Consider the following 18,091-nt stretch of genomic DNA (forward strand, 5'->3'; position numbering starts at 1 on the left):
ACTACTGGGTATTTACCCAAAAATACAAAAACACTAATTCAAAGGGATACATGCACTCCTGTGTTTATTGCAGCATTATTTACAATCGAACTAAGCCACAAATCAGGATAATATTGCAGCATTATTTACAATCGAACTATGCAGCCCAAGTGTCCATCAATAGATGAATGGATAAAGAGGATGTGAGATAGATGTAGATATAGACATAGATATAGACAGATCTATCTATCTATCTATCTATCTATCTATCTATCTATCTATCTATCTATCTATAGTGTGATATTATTCAGCCATAAAAAAGAATGAAATCTTGCCATTTGCAACATGGATAGAGCTAGAGAGTATAATGCTAAGTGAAATAAGTTAGAGAAAGACAAATACCATATGATCTCACTCATATGGAATTAAGAAACTAAACAAAGGGAGAAAAGAGAGAGAGACAAATCAAGAACCAGACCCTTAACTATAAAGAACAAACTGGCAGTTGCCAGAAGAATGGTGGGTGGGAGGATGGGTGAAATAAGTGATGGACATTAAAGAGTACACTTATAAATTATGATGAAAAAAATAATAAAAAGAAAAAAATTTTGCTCTTCAAAAGTCACTTATGAAAATGAGAAGCCAATCCACAAATCAAGATAATATTTGCAAAATGTACATCTGACCAAGGACTTCTAATAGAATATATAAAGAAATTTTACAACTCAATAATAGTAAAAACCAACCCAGTAAAAAAAAGGGGGGCATAGTATTTGAAATAGTTTCCAAAGGAGATACATGGGTAACAAATATGCATGTTAAAAAACATTCAACATCATTAGTCATTAGGTATATGATAATTAAAATGAAAATAAGGTATACAACATTCTCACCAGAATGGTAAAAATGAAAAATTCTGGTGATACTAAGTGTTGGGGAGAATGTGGATCGAATGGAACCTTCCTATACTATTTGGTGGGAATGTAATGTGGTTCAACCACTTTGGAAAAGTTTTGCAGTTTCTTAAAAAGGTATACGTTTACAATATACCCAGCCATCTCATTTCAAGGTATTTGCCTAAGAGACATGAAAGTCTGTGTCCAAAAAAAAGACTAGTACAAGAATATTCATAGCAACTCTATTTATAATATCCCTAAACTGGAGGCAACCCAAATATTCATCAGAGGGTGAATGGATTGACAAATATCCATACAATGGAATATTACTCAATAATAAGGATTGAAACATTTATATAAGCAGTGATGAGCTGGATTTGACTAGTGCTGGCTCACAAGATCTGATTGTGCGCATCTCTTGCCAACTTTAAGTTCAGTGACATCATGTTGGTAGCTTGAAATCAGTCATGATGGGAATATCGATACTACATGAATCAGCAAATACTACAAATCAGCCCCCACCCCCCACCCCCCGTTCACTGCCACCAGGGAGCTGATTGTTAAATATTTACCAGCATGTCATTGGAGGCATGTAAAAGCACTGATGAAAGTAAAAGTCATGGGCGCCTGGGTGCCTCAGTCGGTTAAGCGTCTGCCTTCTGCTCAGGTCATGATCCCAGGGTCCTGGGATCGAGTCCCACATCGGGCTCCCTGCTCAGCGGGGAGCCTGCTTCTCCCTTTCCCTCTGCCTGCCGCTCCCTCTGCTTGTGCTCTCTCTCTCTCTCTGCGCCAAATAAATAAATAAAATCTTAAAAAAAAAAAAAAGTAAAAGTCATTATGATGAATGCAAGAAACAAGCCCATAAAAAGTATGATTCTATTTATATAAAATTCTAGAAAATGCGAAGTAATCTATAGTTCTGAAAAATAGGTCCCTGGTTACCTGGGGATTAGGGGAGGCATAGATGACTAAGGGGCATAAGGAAACCCTTGGAGTCAATGGATATGTTCATTATTTTCATGTTTTGATGATTTCATAGGTGTGTGCATATATCAAAGCTCATCAAATTCTATACTTCAAGGATATATAATTTATTGAATGTCAATTTTATACCTCAGTAAAGATGAAAATAAATTCATTGGAGCACCAAATTTCTACTTTCTATTGTCAAGTTATACTTTACTGTCCTCCATGGCATTTTTTGTTAACTCTGTATTTTCTTCTGGATACTGGTTTTTTTTGGCTGTCGTTGTTGGTTTCTTTGCTTTGTTTTCCTACATGCCAATATAAAGTCTCTTCTGTGCAGCCTTGCTTCATCACAGCAGTGGAAAGCTCCTCTTCCTACTTCACACCTCCACAGCCCTACCCTGCTGCCCACACTATGTTTCAGGACCTTAATTTATCCAGCCTTGCATTGTTTGTTAATTTACTTTATTGCATAAGTATGATAAACATGATGCTCCAAGAAGAATAATCAGAAATCATCATGCAGAATGTATTTGTGTAAATAGAGTTTAGACTCATGTCTCTATCAAAGGGGTCAAAAGGTGAAAGATGGGCACTCTCCAGATGTCATCTCAAGAAAAACAACAAATAGTCTGATACAACTGAATTCTCTAGAGCAAAGGAATATTTCTATTTGGAAAGAATATGGGAGATGAAATTCTTCTGGGAAACAACTAGATATCCTAGAATTTGGACAATGATTCATATTCTCATAGGAATATATTATCATTCAGCAGTTTCAAGAAAAAATGGACATGTAGGCCATCTCTTAGTTTTGCCCGTATTTTTCATCAAATACAGTTTCTTCTGTATATAGTAAATCATGTTATTTTAAACCCAATCATTTACAAATATTTCTTCAAACAGGGAAAATGAATGTCTAATTCTAATGAAGCACATGAATGATCTGCAGACAGAGAAAGCAGGACATTTAGAAATGATGGATTGAGGAAATGAGATGGAGTTTTCTGTGAGATTGTAAAAGACTCCCTTTAGGCATGCCTGACTTTCCATGGTCATGTAGGAAGAATGAAACAGAGGAAAATACTGCTAAAATGAAATGCCTGGCCATTTCTTACCACCCAGTGCTTGCTCTCCAGCAAACCAATTTGTCTCCAAAACTTTTGTTTTTCTAAGATACCACAACAGTCCAGAAAGTAAAAATGTTGCTCTAACAATTTTATTTTGCATTGTAGATATTTTAAGACATCACTTATCTTAAAGAATTACAATGATTTTTACAGTGAATCTGTTATATACATACTAGATATATTATATATTTATACATATATAATATATAAATAATTATAGGGGGTAAGATTCTCAGACAAAATATCAAAAATATCGATAATATTCACTTCTCCAGTGTTAAGTGTCATTTAATAAATAAAACTTTATTAAAAATCAATTTTCCATTTTTTCCCTAGGGGTTTAATTTTCTTTCCAAAGAGTTTGACCAAGCAAGGCCAGGGAAAGCCAATAGAGAGTTGGTGAGAATGGATGAAGTTCAGTCAATCAGAATATTACTTAAGTGACTCTCGGTATACCTTATGTCACATCTACACAGAGTATATTCATATACCAAATCCAATTTTAAAGCAATTGGAAAAATTCTAAACTCAAAGTAACCTTGATACATATCAAGTTGTCTTGATATAAACAGTCTTAAAATTAACTCTTCATTCTGTGACAGAGTATAATTTGCATCCTGTTCTTTGTATTTGTGCCATTTTATTTTAAAAAAAGAAAGATTTGATTATTTTTGTGAACAGAGAATATGACCACAGAGTGAGTAAAAGTCTGATGCAAGATTAATTTTGGGTTAAGTGCAGAAGTATTTGGAGTATGTGGGTTGATAGAGAGTGTGCATGAGGAGAAGTGCTCCTATGGCCAGGAAAAAAAAAAAAAGTGGTGGATCCGGTCAGTTCCACCGCAGGTATTTAGTGCTTGTCATTCACAGGACTGTTCTAGGCCCTGGAAATCCAGACATGAGTAAGACATAGCTTCTCCCTCACAGAAGATGAAAAGAAAGAACATGTCAATCCGTGATGTTGCTTATGGGTCAGCAATGAGGGAAATTGGCCCAAGTTTTTAATTCAAGAAAGGTTTCTTAGAAGGGAAGATGTGTATTCTTACTCTTGGGGAATGATTGAAGTTATCCAACTGAAGAAAAGCAAGAACATTGTTATCAGTAGATGGAATGAAATCACCAAGTGTCTGAAGCATGAAATAAAAATACAGGTGTAACTTAAAAGTATTTAAACACAAGGTGCAAGATGAGATGTGGCCGGGAAGATAGGTCAAAGTCTGCTTTTGTATGCAGAGTTTTGTTTGATAAGAATCTGCGGAGGGGCTTGAAGCAAGGCAGAAATATGGTTCGATTTTAGTTTTACATATCATAACATGCATGATCAAGTCCCCTATGAAGCAAAGCAGAATATCTCAACTAAAACACGTGTTTTGTGTGTTGGATATAGGTTGAAATGAGATTGAAAAAAAAGACTATTTTATCAGAGTTTGAGGACCAGCTTGCATTGTTCTCAAAATTAAAACTAAGGTATGTTGTTATTATTTTAATCACCTTTATATGTAGTCCTTGGTGAGGGAGGGTTCTTACCCTACGGTTATGAGGATGGCCAAATGTATAACTGACACTGAACATGTAAGATAAACAGCAGTTTCTTAGTCATACATGCGGTGAAGTATCGTGATCACATGGACTGTGAAATCCAGGGAGGTGGACGCTGTGTACCACTCATGGCCACACAGGGTTTGCATTGGGGAACAGAGTGAAAAACCAGGGGAGCAGAGTCTAGCATCAACAGAGTGTGCTGGCCCCTCGTTCTTGTGGAAGTGTGTGATTGGCTTGTTTAAATAATTCTACGACCTGGCCCGGAACTGAAACCATCTCCTTAGGGGTAAGCAGGGACTATGTTTGGTCCCCTTTACAAGGAGGTTGTTTGGCCAGGGGCCTTTATCCATGGGAGCAGAGTTAGGAGGGGATCTGTGTTTAAGCCATTCCAGGTTCTCCTGGTGTCTGATACCGAGGCAGCACGTACCGAGCCTTAACTTTAGGTGTCACCGACATTATGTGTCCCAAACAGTGAAGATCATAATCATCCCGAATAATTACTGGACATTTTCTATGTGTCAGGCACCTATTCTAAAAGTATTATACGTATTATTTCTTTTAATTAAAAAAAAAAAACCTTTTGAAATAGAAACCATAGGTGTCTTCATTTTAAACACAGGAAAACTGAGTCAGAGAAAAGTTACTTGATTTTCTCAGTTCACAGTAAGTGAATAGTAGAACCAGGATTTGAACCACAATTTGTCTAATGCTGAAGTCCTCAGAATGCACATCATGCATCATAATAGAAAGAAATCATTACTCCATGATTTATGTATCAGTTAAATCCAACACAGATATATAATAAACTAAAATACAAAATATGCTTAAGTTCCTAGAACAAATCCAAATGATTTTATGTCCAGAGGGAGTCACTTTGGATTCTGATGCTAGATCTCCTGGTATATAAACTGACTCCCCTCTGCCATTAAGGATACTTCAGTGGGAATATGGAAAAGTACTGGTAGGAGGAAGAATTCTGGGTATCGGTTCTGGCTCTGCTACCCAGGGTAAAACCTGGCATACATCATTTGTCTTCCCTTGACTTCAGCTTCCTCACATATTGAAGGAAGAGGCTGGATTAATTGTCCTCTGAGAACCTAGACAGAGCTCAGACCACCCAGTCATGAGGAAAACAAACCCCTGCCTTCAGTGCTTATATCCTGGTTATGCAAGACAATAAGTGGGTTAAAAAAAACAAATAATATGATTTCTGACAGCGATAAGTACTCCAATAAAATGAGTAATGTTGAAGAGTTAAATCCAGAGGAAAAAAATTCAAACAGAGGAAAGAAAACAGGGTTCCTGGTGTGTGCCTGCACCGCAAGACCAGAGGATCCGAAGTACGGAAAATGAGAAAAACAGGAAAAGTTTAGGGGGACAGGCAGGCACCAGACCTGTGGGAGAGGTAAACCATAACTTTGAAACTTGTGTCTGGATTCTTTCACCTGGGCTATGTCATCTTTAGAAATATGACATTAGAAAAAATATGTAAAAAAAAGGAAGTTATCTAAACGGAAGTTTCCAGGATTTAAAAAAGCTTATTTTTATTCTGTACAGGTGACACCCTCTAGGATGGAGTCGGGCTCTACTTGGCGAAGGTATGACGTCAATCCCTAGACACTGATATCACACAAAAAAGTGTAGACATCACAACAAATAGACAAAACATAGACATCAAGAAAGGTAAGGTGGCATAGTTCCATCGAAACACTGACGAGGTCACTGGTGATCTTTACAGTTTAAAGTTTACAGTTTAAAGTCAGAGACCGAAGTCACATTGCGGTGGGTCAAGACATGCATGAGAGATGAAAAGAGAGGGAGGCTCTCTGTCCGGAGCAGCTTTGTATAGTAAATAAAGAACAAACTTAGGTGGGAAAATAAAGTTAACTATAAGATTGATGTGGGGCTCTTAAACATGGTAGCCATTTACACATATTTTGTGCGAGAGTGCCAATAAGGAGAAAAAAAAATGGAAGCTTCTAAAGAGGAAGGCTTGTTGATAGAAAAATGTCTCCATTTTAGTCTGGGCTGAACAAGAAGAACAAAAAAGAGAGAGAGAAAAAAAAAGCCTGAAAATCAAAATCTATAAAGCGGTCTTCACAGGGAAGAGGAAGGTGTGGTAAAGGCCCCAGGGTATTGGGAAGATAGCAGAGCAGTTGGTGTGGGAGTAAGGGCAGGGGGCTGGAACAATGAAAACCTGAAAGTGAATACTGGAAGGTCAGATGTTAAGGTTTTGGAGATAAAGGAGTGCTCAGCAGCGTTTGCTATTATTTCCTAGGAGTCCAAAAAGATTGCTTTCCTGCTTCTCCTACCTCAGAACTGTCACATGAATCACTTTGTGTCATTTCTGTGGTACACAGTTGCCTCCTGGCATGCTAGATGGAGCGCTTTTGGACTTGCATCCTATTCTGATTATAACAGATCTGAGGCTAAATGTGGAAAGAAGAATCTGGATTAAAATGAGAGTATGATCTGACTGATAATATGAGGTGGAGTCCCTCACCTTTCCAGGCTTTATTCTGTATGTCCGAAATTACATGTCTTTTATTGATTTTGAAATTGAATGCTAGGGACTGTGCTAAATACATAAGCTTTAAGCCTGAGCAAGAACAGTAACAGCCCCTGTGCTCATGGACTCAATTTGTTTTCCAGATGCATCATACTTTGAAATTGGCCTAGAGCGATGCTACTCAAAGTGGGGTCTGTGGACCTACATCCATTCAGGAACTGTTTGATACCAGGTGGCAATGAGTAATGAAATTGAGAGTAAGTATATGGAAGTGTTTGGGCCCATTTGTAAGCTAAATTTATGTCTGTTGAATATAATAATTTAAAATGGGGGACTCAGTTGCATTGTGTATGTCTTAGCTATGTTTGTATTTCATTTTTCTACAAATTTATTTTTATTGTGCTTTCTAAAAGTAGCACTCATAACAGATTGAGGAAAATAAACGAGTCCTTCACCACAGGGAAGGTTATTAAGAAGCATTACCTTTTCACCAGTCCCAGGCAGTTTGTTGGTAAGAAACAGACTTTGTGTTTCCAGATTGCAGGGCTTATTCTGCAGCTAATTTCACTATCAATTCAAAAATAAATTTACTATTAACTTCTAAGACTAAGGAACGTAAATAGATATTGACTTTCATGCTCAGTTTTGAATATGAGATGTTTCTGGTTATATATGAAGTCTGTTAAATAGCTTTGTCATAAAACATATGAATGCAAGTGAAGTGAATTCAAAAAAAGTATAATTAAACATAAGTAAATATAAATGCATTCGAATTGGATTACTCTGAAGATATTACCATACAAAGAACAGCTGATATTTGTTCTTATTTCTCTGAATGCTCTGCTTTTACTGATAGAATTATTAAGACTACCTTTCAATTTTAGAAATTCCCTGGGACAATCTAGCCAACGAGCTAGGTTTCAGTTTTCCCCGGAATATAAGGTACTTGGGCAATAAGTGTAGACGTGATTTAACTTCAGGGCATGATATTACCTGGAAACACCGTGTGGCTAATACTTGATGCTAAAATGAGACTCAGGCACAGCGCTTAACAGCAAAAACAGTGCCTGGTTGTTCCCTGCATTGGCTGCAGAGAAATACCAAACTAGCTCTGTAGGTGGCAGCAGCAGCCCGAAGACCCTTGTCTGGAAAGAAGGTCTGCTTCTATGCCCAAGGAAAATCTAAGACAAAACCAATGTTGAAAAACAAGCTTTCTCTGTCTTATGTCTGTGGCACCTTAGAATTTCTTAACTGCACAGAGAATCTTGGTTTTTTTTTTAACCAACTGAATAATATAATACAGAGATAATGGCTGCCACGCAATAGTAGTAACTCAACAGGGCCATGTCTTCTCTATTTTAGAAACTGAGATGGTTGTCTAATATTTTCTTTCAGCAAAAGAGGAAGGTGCCAGGAAATACAAATATCCTCTTCTCATGACCATATATGTCTGAAACTGTACTGTAAAAACCCTAAGCATTTTCTTTAAGGTTCTTGCAGGGGGAGGGGCAGAGGGAGAAGCAAGCTTCCCACGGAGCAGGGAGCCCAATTTGGGGTTTGATCCCAGGACCCCGGGGATCATGACCTGAGCCGAAGGCAGACGCCAATGACTGAGCCACCCAGGCGCCCCTCTTCAAGGTTCTGATCACAGGTAAGCACAGATTTCTTTGGGTGACTTAGCATTTAGCAGACAGAATAGGCGTCTGTAACTTCAGAGGTGGAAGCTGCATTACAGTTCTCGTCTTCTCTTCCCTCCCTTCTGCTGCATTTTTCTCTCTCCTTCTCATCTCTTGCACCATTTCTCCCACCCTCCTCTCCTTTCTTTTTGGTATTCTGAGCCATGTCCACAATTTAAAATCTGTACGTATAGGCCAGGAAGTAAATATTTGGAATTTTCAAAGTTCATAAGAAAAATATTTTTGTAGGTGCTTTTTCCTAGAGAAGAGGGTTGGGGGGGGGGGATAAAATTCATTTCAAACCAAATGCCACTTTCTTAAGGAAAAACTGATCTTCTTAGTAATAGAAGGTAAGTCTGGTGCTAGTTTATAAGGAAGGAAAAGGTTAGAAATACACAATAAATTAACATAATCTAAGTTTTCCATTGGCCACCTGGGAGGCAGAGTTTCAGGAGCGGATCTCAAATAAGAAGGAAGGTGGGAGGCAGCTCCTGCAAAGAGAGGGACTAGGTCCTTGTTACATGGCAGCAGAGGATGTCAGTGAAACAGATCCTTGAGTCGGGCACGAACAAGGACATTATTAACACTTCAAAAGGAAAATGTTTCTCTTACAGCAGCTCTTGCCTGCAGTATCAAAATTGACTTTTGGATTTCTTTCCAACTATTCTTAGCCTGCTGAAGCTGATATTGGACCACGAAATGAACTTTGCCCTCACCACCCTTACTGGAACTAAGAAATATTTTCCTGACTAGGGGACAAAGAAATTATTTTAACCAACTGTATACATACCTGTGGTCTCATTGCATCCTCTCTAGTGTGCTAGTTTTCAGTACATACTGAGTACAATCACCATGAATTTCTCCTTTTCAGTTCTTCAAGATTCCTGAGCTTTTCCTTTACTAAAATACTCAGTGACTTTAATCATTAGTGTGTATTTCTTGCTTGTCACAGTTAATGGAGACTCAGCTGTATAATTTTTAGCTCTGTTGGCATTTGTTTTATTTGACAGCCTGATAGCTAATACTTAGTTTGAAGTCTTGATCCTTACTGTCCTCTATTTCCCCTTTCTCATCACCAAACTTTGGCTAAAAGTCCAGTATTCAAAAGAGCATTGTTTTAGTAGTATTTTCAGAAACATCTCCCAAACACCTCACTTCTTTTCTGTTCTCCTTGTGAAGGCTCTCTTTCATCAATCTGACCCTTGAACGAGCCACCCATTTCTCTTTTTCCCAGAGCGGTAAATTTCAATGACCTCTGCTTAGAAGATAAACTCAAACTCGGAGTTTCATTAAACAGTTGCCACATCCAGTCTTACAGCATGTTTCCAGGCATGTCTACCTCTAGTCTGCTAAATGTGTGCATTGTTGGTTTCTTTCCAATTATCTATTTCTTATTCTTTGAATCTGCCCAACTTAATACTTCCTTACTTCTTCAGGTTCCTTCTTTCACCTAGAATATCATGTTTGCCTCTTCAAACCCTACCAATGTTTAAGGGCCTGATTAAAGTCCTTCTTTTTCCCAGAAGCCTTTGAGAGTTTGACCCTAGTCATTTCTCACATCCCCCAATTACATGTGCTATTTATTTGGTAACTAAGCGAGCACTCTTGACTTGCGATTCTGTGTTAAAATTCAGCTTTCCACTAGCTTTTCTCAAATCCAGGCCACGCGAGAGCAGTAGGTTTTGGGGGTTTTTTGTTTTTTGGGTTTTTTTGTTTGTTTGTTTTTGGGTTTTTTTACACATCTTAGTATTTCCCTTAGTAACTAAAGTGGCCCATTGAGCACCTATGATAAAGCATCCTTATAGGCTCAAGGTGTATCAGTATGCACTGGGTTATAAGTATGGTCATATATAAATGCTAAGATCAGCAACTTAAAACCAGAAGAGGTTATTTCTCTCTGAAGCAACATGTCTACCACAGGTTGTCTGGGCCCCCGGTCACTCCCAGATCCAGACTTCCAGAGCAGACACTGTCTGGAGCATAGCTGCATCCTTGGCACAGGAAAAGAAAGGATGGTAAGTCTCACACTGTCCCTTAATGGTTTCCACCTAGAAGTGACATGCATTACTTCTATTTTACTGGCAAAACAAGTCATATGGTCAAACCTTATATCAAGGGTGTAAGAAAGTGCAATCCTACCATATAACCAGGAAGAGAACTTGAAATGTTAGGTAGAGTGGGCAGGCAGTGTGTCATATACTTCCCTTGACATGAGGGAAGTGGTAAACCAATTATCTTTTTATGACATCTATTATAAATTTTGCGTATAGTAGTGGGTACTATTGAAACATGCCATATATATTCAACCAACTGGCATTAATTATGTATTCTGTATATTTTCCTCCTTCTAACAATCAAATGTTTATTACACTTGCTAATAGTGAAGGATGACTGCATCCTCGTCCTGGCTTGTTTCTTTGTCATATGCTCCAAATAGTTAAGCCTCATAGTTAAGCACCAGTCAAAGCTGAATGACAATAAGAAGCACTGAATTTAATTATTTCACTGTGTAGTCCCTGGAAAGAAGAGCTAGTTAAAGCAGAGAAGAAAAATAATTTAGAACTGGTAATAATCTTACATTTGTTCTGAAAGGTTACTTAAAATAAGATGTGAATTTGTTTAGACAATATGCGACCTAAAACATAGGCAATATTTACACTATAATTAATATTCAAAATAATGTAAGATACACTAACTGAATTAACCCCTCATAAAATTCATAGGCTCTGGGGCGTATCCTCGCACCTGAATGCCTGTAGGAAGAGAAACCTTGCCATCTGCATTTAATTGGAAATTGCCTGTTGCTTTTGTTCCATAAAAAGTAATCTTATAAAAGACATCTGTATTAGTAGGGAAAAGGCAACAGAGAACCTCCAATAAAAACAGAATCTGCAGGCATTGCTTTCTCCACGTAGATATTGGTTCTGTAAATCCAGCCTTGCCTTGTAAAGTTAATGAGGCTCCTCCAAGCCTTAAAATGACTACAAGGTGGAATCCACATAACTAGAGAAATAAATGGAGGTTAACCATACTGTGGGGTTTTATGCTTCCTATGCTAACAGTCCCATAAAAACCTGGGCTAAGTGAACAGAGATATTAAACATTTTATTGCATATATATTGGGGTTAGTGTGAACTGGACAGTCCAGTTAGGTCACCAAATATAAGGTCTTTGTGAAGAGAAAGAAAAAGGAATAACTTCAGAAGTAATATAAGGTAGTGGGAAAAACACGAAAGCATCAGGCAATAGCAGCAAAAGTGAGGAGAGAGGAGCAAGGAGTGGAACAAAGGAGGGAGAGAAAGAATGAGAGAGAGAGAGAGAGAGTGCGCACATGATATCCTGTGCTTGCAGTAAAGAGCCTGCACTGTAATTGATAACTGAAGGCACCTAACTTTCTCTCTGAGGTGTGTGCGTGTGCCTGTGTGTATGTGTGTATGTGTGTATGTGTGTTTAGAGCCAAATACCGTACCTGCACTAAAGGACTCAAATCCTAAGTATACGACTCTGCATTAAAAAAAAAAAAAAAAAAAAAAATTAAACTCCCTGTATAATCACCATACAAATAAGAGTTCTAAACATTTCCAGAGCCCTAAAGGCTCCCTAAATTATTGCCTCCACAATTCACCACACCCTCTCATACTCTGTAGCCATATTTTAACTTTTACCTCCATAGGTTGGTTTGGGTTTTATTTGAACTTTTATAAAAACAGAATCATGTCTAGTTTCTTTATCTCAAGTTTGTCTTTGGGATTCGTTCATGCTGTTTTATGTGGCTGTCATTTGTTCTTTTGCATTGCTCTCTCATATTCTATTCTGTGAATATACTGCAGCTTATTTATTCATTCCAGTATTGATGGACTTTAGGGTTGGTTCTAATGTGAGGCTATTATGAGTTCTGCTGCTCACCAGTTTTCTTGGACGTGTCTTCTAAGGCACATGTGTACACATTCCTTTTGGGTATATACTAGGAGTGGAGTTTGGGGAGCATTAGGGTCTGTGTATGCTCAGCTTCAGAGGATATTGCCAGTTTTCCAGATGGTTGTACCAATTTACACTCTCAGCAGCAGTGTATGAAAATTAGAGATTCTCCACATTCTCATTAATAATGGATATTGTCCGTGTGTTTATGTATTTTAATTTTTGTTATTCCATTGCTTATTTATTGTATCTCATTTTGGTCTTCATTTGCATTTCTAAAATTACTACTAAAGTGGAGGCCTGTTCAGAAGTTTATCACATTTTAATATTCTCTTTTGGGAGGTGCCTGTTCAGATCAACCATTTTATAGGGGTTGTCTGTGTCTTTTTATTGACTTGTAGGCAATCTTGTATTTTGAATAAAAGTTATTTGTCAGTTAAATGATCACAAATTATCTTCCACCCCATACCTTTCCTTTCACTCTCTTGTATGGTATTCTTAAATGAATAAATGTTTAATTTTAATGAAACCCAATTCATCAATCTTTTTACTAGACTTCGGTGCTTTTACATTATTTTAAGAAATTTTTGCCACCCTAAATATTACGATAGACTATCTAGCAGCTTAGATACTATATTACTTTACGTTTCACCTTTAATTCTGCAATTTATTTAGAATTTGCTTTTGTTTTTGGTAAGATGGGAAGGTCAAGGTTGAAGAACTCCTTTCCATAGGGAAAGGTAGTTGATAAAGCACTACTTTTTGAAAGGAGCATCATTCCTCTCCTATCCCGGCTCCTGCCTTGGTGTGGCATCTTTCTCTTTATTAGGCGATCCTGTATGTGTAAATCTGTTTTAGGAATCTCTTTTCTGTCCCATTGACTTATTTAGTTAACTTTACACAATTACCAAGCTGTTTTAATTATATGGCTTTATAATATGCTTTGCTAGTATAAATTCTCCACCTTTGTTCTACTTCTTACTTGCTGTTTTCATATAAATTTTAGAATTAGCTTGTCAGTTTCCACATGCAAAATAAATAAATGGATGACTGTTAGAGTTTTGATTTTGATTGGATTAAATATGTAGATCAATTTGGAAAAAATTGAAATCTTTACATTACTGGGTCTCAATCCATGAACATGTTCTGTCTCTCCACTTATTTAGATCTCCCTTAATTCTTCTTAGTAATTTTTATAATTTTCCGAGTAGAGATACTATTAGATGTATTCCTAAATATTTGATGCTATTATGAATGGTATGTTAAAATTTCATTTCCACTTGTTTATTGCTATCGTATTAAAATATAATTAAAGTGATCATATTGATCTTGTGCCCCAAAACTTAACTTATAGCACCTATTACTTCTAATCATTTATCTTTGAATTCTTTGTATTTTCTACATATATAATTATGTGGTCTACTTATGAATTTTTTTTTCTATCTTTATTGCTCTGGCTAGGACCTTCAAGATAGTTTTGGATAGAACTGGTGACAACAGACATCTTTATTTTGTTCTTGATCTCTGGGATAAGCATTTAATTGTTCCTCGTAAATGTAATTAGTATAGGTTTTGCTTATTTTTCAGATAATTTTTTATCAGATTAAGGATGGTCTCTTCTCTTCTTAGTTTGTTAAGAGTTTTTTTGTTTTTTTAAATCATGAGTGGGTATTGAATTTGTTAAAAAATTGCATCATCTATTGAGATGACAATATCATTATGTTAATGTGGTGTCTAACATTGACCAAATTGTTTTTAAAAATGGATTGACCTTAAAATTTGAAATTGGGGGGCGCCTGGGTGGCTCAGTCATTAAGCGTCTGCCTTCAGCTCGGGTCATGATCCCAGGGTCCTGGGATCGAGCCCCACATCGGGCTCCCTGCTCTGCGGGAAGCCTGCTTCTCCCTCTCCCACTCCCCCTGCTTGTGTTCCCTCTCTCGCTGTGTCTCTCTCTGTCAAATAAATAAATAAAATCTTTAAAAAAAATAAATAAATAAAATTTGAAATTGGAATTAGTCAAATTTTGTTTTAATCCATTACAGTCAATGAAAATATTCTGTATGTGTCAATTTGCATTATATTTTATTTGCTTTATGATCTAGCATATCGTTCATTCTTATAAAAGTTCCATGGCTACTTAAAACATATTCTGCATTTGTTTGTGACCTCAATGAAATCTCAGTTAGGTCATTTTGATAATAGTGTTTTTCAATTTCTCTGCACATCTACTCATTTCTCATCAGCTTGTCTGTTTGTAAGACAATTGTTCTTAAACCTGTCATTGAGATTTAGACTTTTCTGTTTATCCTTTTATTTCTGCCATTATTTTATATTTGAAAACACACAGAATATTTATATTTTTCCCATTGAAGTCTAGCCTCTTTTATTATTATTAAATGTTCCTCTGTATCACAAGTAATAATTCTTGCCTTAAAGTATACTTAGTGAATTTGGCTATACAAGTTTCTGTTATTTGCATAGTATATGTTTTTGAAACTTTTAAGTCATTATATTTAAGATGTGTTTTGTTGATGGATCAAATATTTTTTTTAAAGATTTTATTTATTTATTTGAGAGCGAGAGAATGAGAGAGAGCACATGAGAGGGGTTAGGGTCAGAGGGAGAAGCAGACTCCCCGCCGAGCAGGGAGCCCAATGCGGGACTCGATTCAGGGACTCCAGGATCATGACCTGAGCCGAAGGCAGTCGCTTAACCAACTGAGCCACCCAGGCGCCCTCAAATATTTTTTTTACCTTTAAAAATTTTATTTATTTGAGAGAGAGAGAGAGAAAGAGAACACAGTGTGGGGGAGGGGAAAGGGAGAGGGAGAAGCACACTCCCCACTGAGCAGGGAGACCAATGTGGGGCTCAATGTGGGGCTCGATCCCGGCACCCTAAGATCATGACCTGAGCAGAAGGAAGACGCTTAACTGACTGAGCCACTCAGGCGCCCCAAATATTGTTTTTTTCTATTAGTTGGTGTATTTGTTTTTATCCAGTCTGATTATCTTCTTCACTTTAATTGGAATATTTAGCTTATTTATACGAAGTTTAATGACTGTTATATTTGGACTTAAGTCTGTAAGCCTGCTGTTTGTTTTCTTTTTAATCCCATGTATTCTTTGTTTCTCTATTTCCTGTTCCTACCTTCTGTTGTCTTAATACGTATCTATATTATTGGCTTATTTGGTTTATATTATATTATTTAGCTTAATATTTATGTATTCCATTTCCCTCTTTGGCTATTAAACTTTAACCTAGGGATTATGACCTGCATTCTTAACTTACTAGATTCTTCCTTAAATTAGTATTTTTAGTATTTCATGCATTATACAACGATGTTATAGTACTTTAAATTCATTTATTCCCCCTACTAACTGCTGTCATATATTTTGATTCCACATACATTTTAAACCCACTAGAAGCTGGAAGCAGTCAATATTCATTTAGATGTTCCCATATATTTACCTTTTTGGTCTTTAATGAGTCCTACATTACTGTGCTTCATCTGTGATTATTGTCAATCTGCTCAAAACATGCCTTGAGGATTGATTTTAGTGCTTGCCTCCCTCAGTCACTATTTCACTTTTAGTTTTGAGTAATATAATTAGCTGGGTAAAAAAATTCGATGTTCTAAGTTTCAGCACTTCAAATATTCCATTCTTATCTCTGGTTTACCTCTTTTCTGTTGAAAAATCAGCTTTCAGTGTCTTATTTCTCCTTTGAAAGCAATGCACTATTTTCTGGCAGCTTTTGAGTTTCTTTTTGTTTTCATTGTCAGCAGTTTTTCTATGATGTGGCTAGGTATAGTTTTTTGGTGTTACTTGTTTACTTCTTGGAGTTTGCTAAAATTCTTAAATCTGTGGCTTGAACCTCAGTTTTGGAAAATTCATATCCAGTTGTCAATGCAAAATGAACCAACCTTTTAAAATTTCTAAAAGAAAGAAAGAGAGTTTTATTTGAGCCTAAGTTAGGACAACTGCTGGGGATATGCAAACTTCACAAAGAAGAGAGTGCTTCCTCAGAAGCGTATTTGGTGTAGGGTTATACACATTTTTTACATAAAAAGTTACAAATCATTACACAAAGGACATTTCAAAAAGTAGCAGACCTTATCTTAAGCTTCTAGTATATGCAGGGCTGTATGACTTTAATCTTATGGGAACCAGGGAAGTCTCTTCCTTTTCCTTATCTTTTGTGTTCAGAATGCACCTTTTTTGTTATTTTCTTTAACAAAGCAGACAACAATGTATGCTCAGGGCAGAAATAGAGCCCATGGTTTGAGGTTTTGCTGAGTCATTTTGGCCTTGGTAAATGTTAAAGTATAGCTTCCCTAAATTTATCACAGTATTGCTTTAAATATTGATCCTACCCATCCATTCCCCATTTCCTTTCTTTTGTGATTTTGCAAAGACAGAGATTGAGTTGTATTAAAACGAGGGTGATCTATTTCCAGTTTTTCTTATTACTTGGGTTTAGCCTTCCCAGATTCACAACGAAGTCTGAAGTGTTGACCTGGGCCTTCTTTACTTGGTGGGAACTTGATTCCAATTTTTTATCTTCTCAGAGCAATAAAACTTCAGCATTCTCTACTGAGGTCTTTAGTTTCTTAGTGGCTCCTTGCTCTTTGGTTTCCCTGTGTTGTGCTTCATGCTCGGCCTGGGAGTTAGCAAATGCCTGGAGAGAACAGTTGTGTACAGAATGTGGGGCTCTTTAGCTCTCTTTCCCCAATCCTAGCTTCTCAAGTTCTGCCTGCTTAATAGACCTGAACTTCATTTTTGTGTGTAGCTGCTCTGTTTGTCTTTTTACCTGCAGGAATTTGGCAAATGTACCAAGGAGAAGAAGCAGCAGAGAATTCAGGGCCTACATCGCATTTCCTTAGGATTTTAGTTCTCCAGTCCTGACTGCTTTGGTTCTCCATTTCATTTGAGCAGCTGTTGTATGCATGGTATCCAGCTTTTATAATTGTTCTCAGAGGGATTGTTAGTCTGATACCAGCTATTCTGGTACAGCCAGCAACAGAAGTCTCCTCTCTTCTTTTATAAAAGTAACATTAGTCGGCAAGAATATGGCGCTGTTACATTGCAACATACTGAGAAATGTCTCAGGAAAAGTGCCACAAGTAAAAATATATTGTTCCTTAAACCCCAGGAATTATTGGGATGATAATTTAATCATGAATTACACTTTTCACAGCAATCAATGTTGTGATAGAAGCAACTAATATAATATCTATTTTTTCTACAGCCTTCATTTTAACCAATAATTGACTTTGCCACTCCTTTCTTGCATGCCAACAATTAAAGGAGCATGATCAAAATCTGTTTGGACTCCTAATACATGAGTCACCAGGAGCCATTTTTTGGATACAATCATTGACTTCTATGGAAAATACAAAAGGGACCCAAGCAAAGAATAATGGGCTGAGGGATAATGCATAACTATGTTACCATCCATCAGAGCAGAAACCTCTGAG

At 37.0% G+C, this 18,091-nt stretch overlaps 1 long non-coding RNA gene across 1 annotated transcript in view; it reads left to right on the plus strand.

The window, feature by feature from the left end:
* The first annotated feature begins 8,319 nt into the window (after positions 1–8,319).
* The window catches only part of LOC144379775 (uncharacterized), a 66,713-nt gene continuing 56,941 nt past the window's right edge, over positions 8,320–18,091 (plus strand). Inside the window, exons 1-2 of the long non-coding RNA XR_013443152.1 lie at positions 8,320–8,672; positions 10,618–10,712. This is a non-coding gene — a long non-coding RNA (uncharacterized LOC144379775). The remainder of the gene's footprint in view (positions 8,673–10,617; positions 10,713–18,091) is intronic.

The sequence above is a fragment of the Halichoerus grypus genome, chromosome 13 (assembly GCF_964656455.1).
Source record: "Halichoerus grypus chromosome 13, mHalGry1.hap1.1, whole genome shotgun sequence".
Taxonomy (NCBI): Eukaryota; Metazoa; Chordata; class Mammalia; order Carnivora; family Phocidae; genus Halichoerus; species Halichoerus grypus.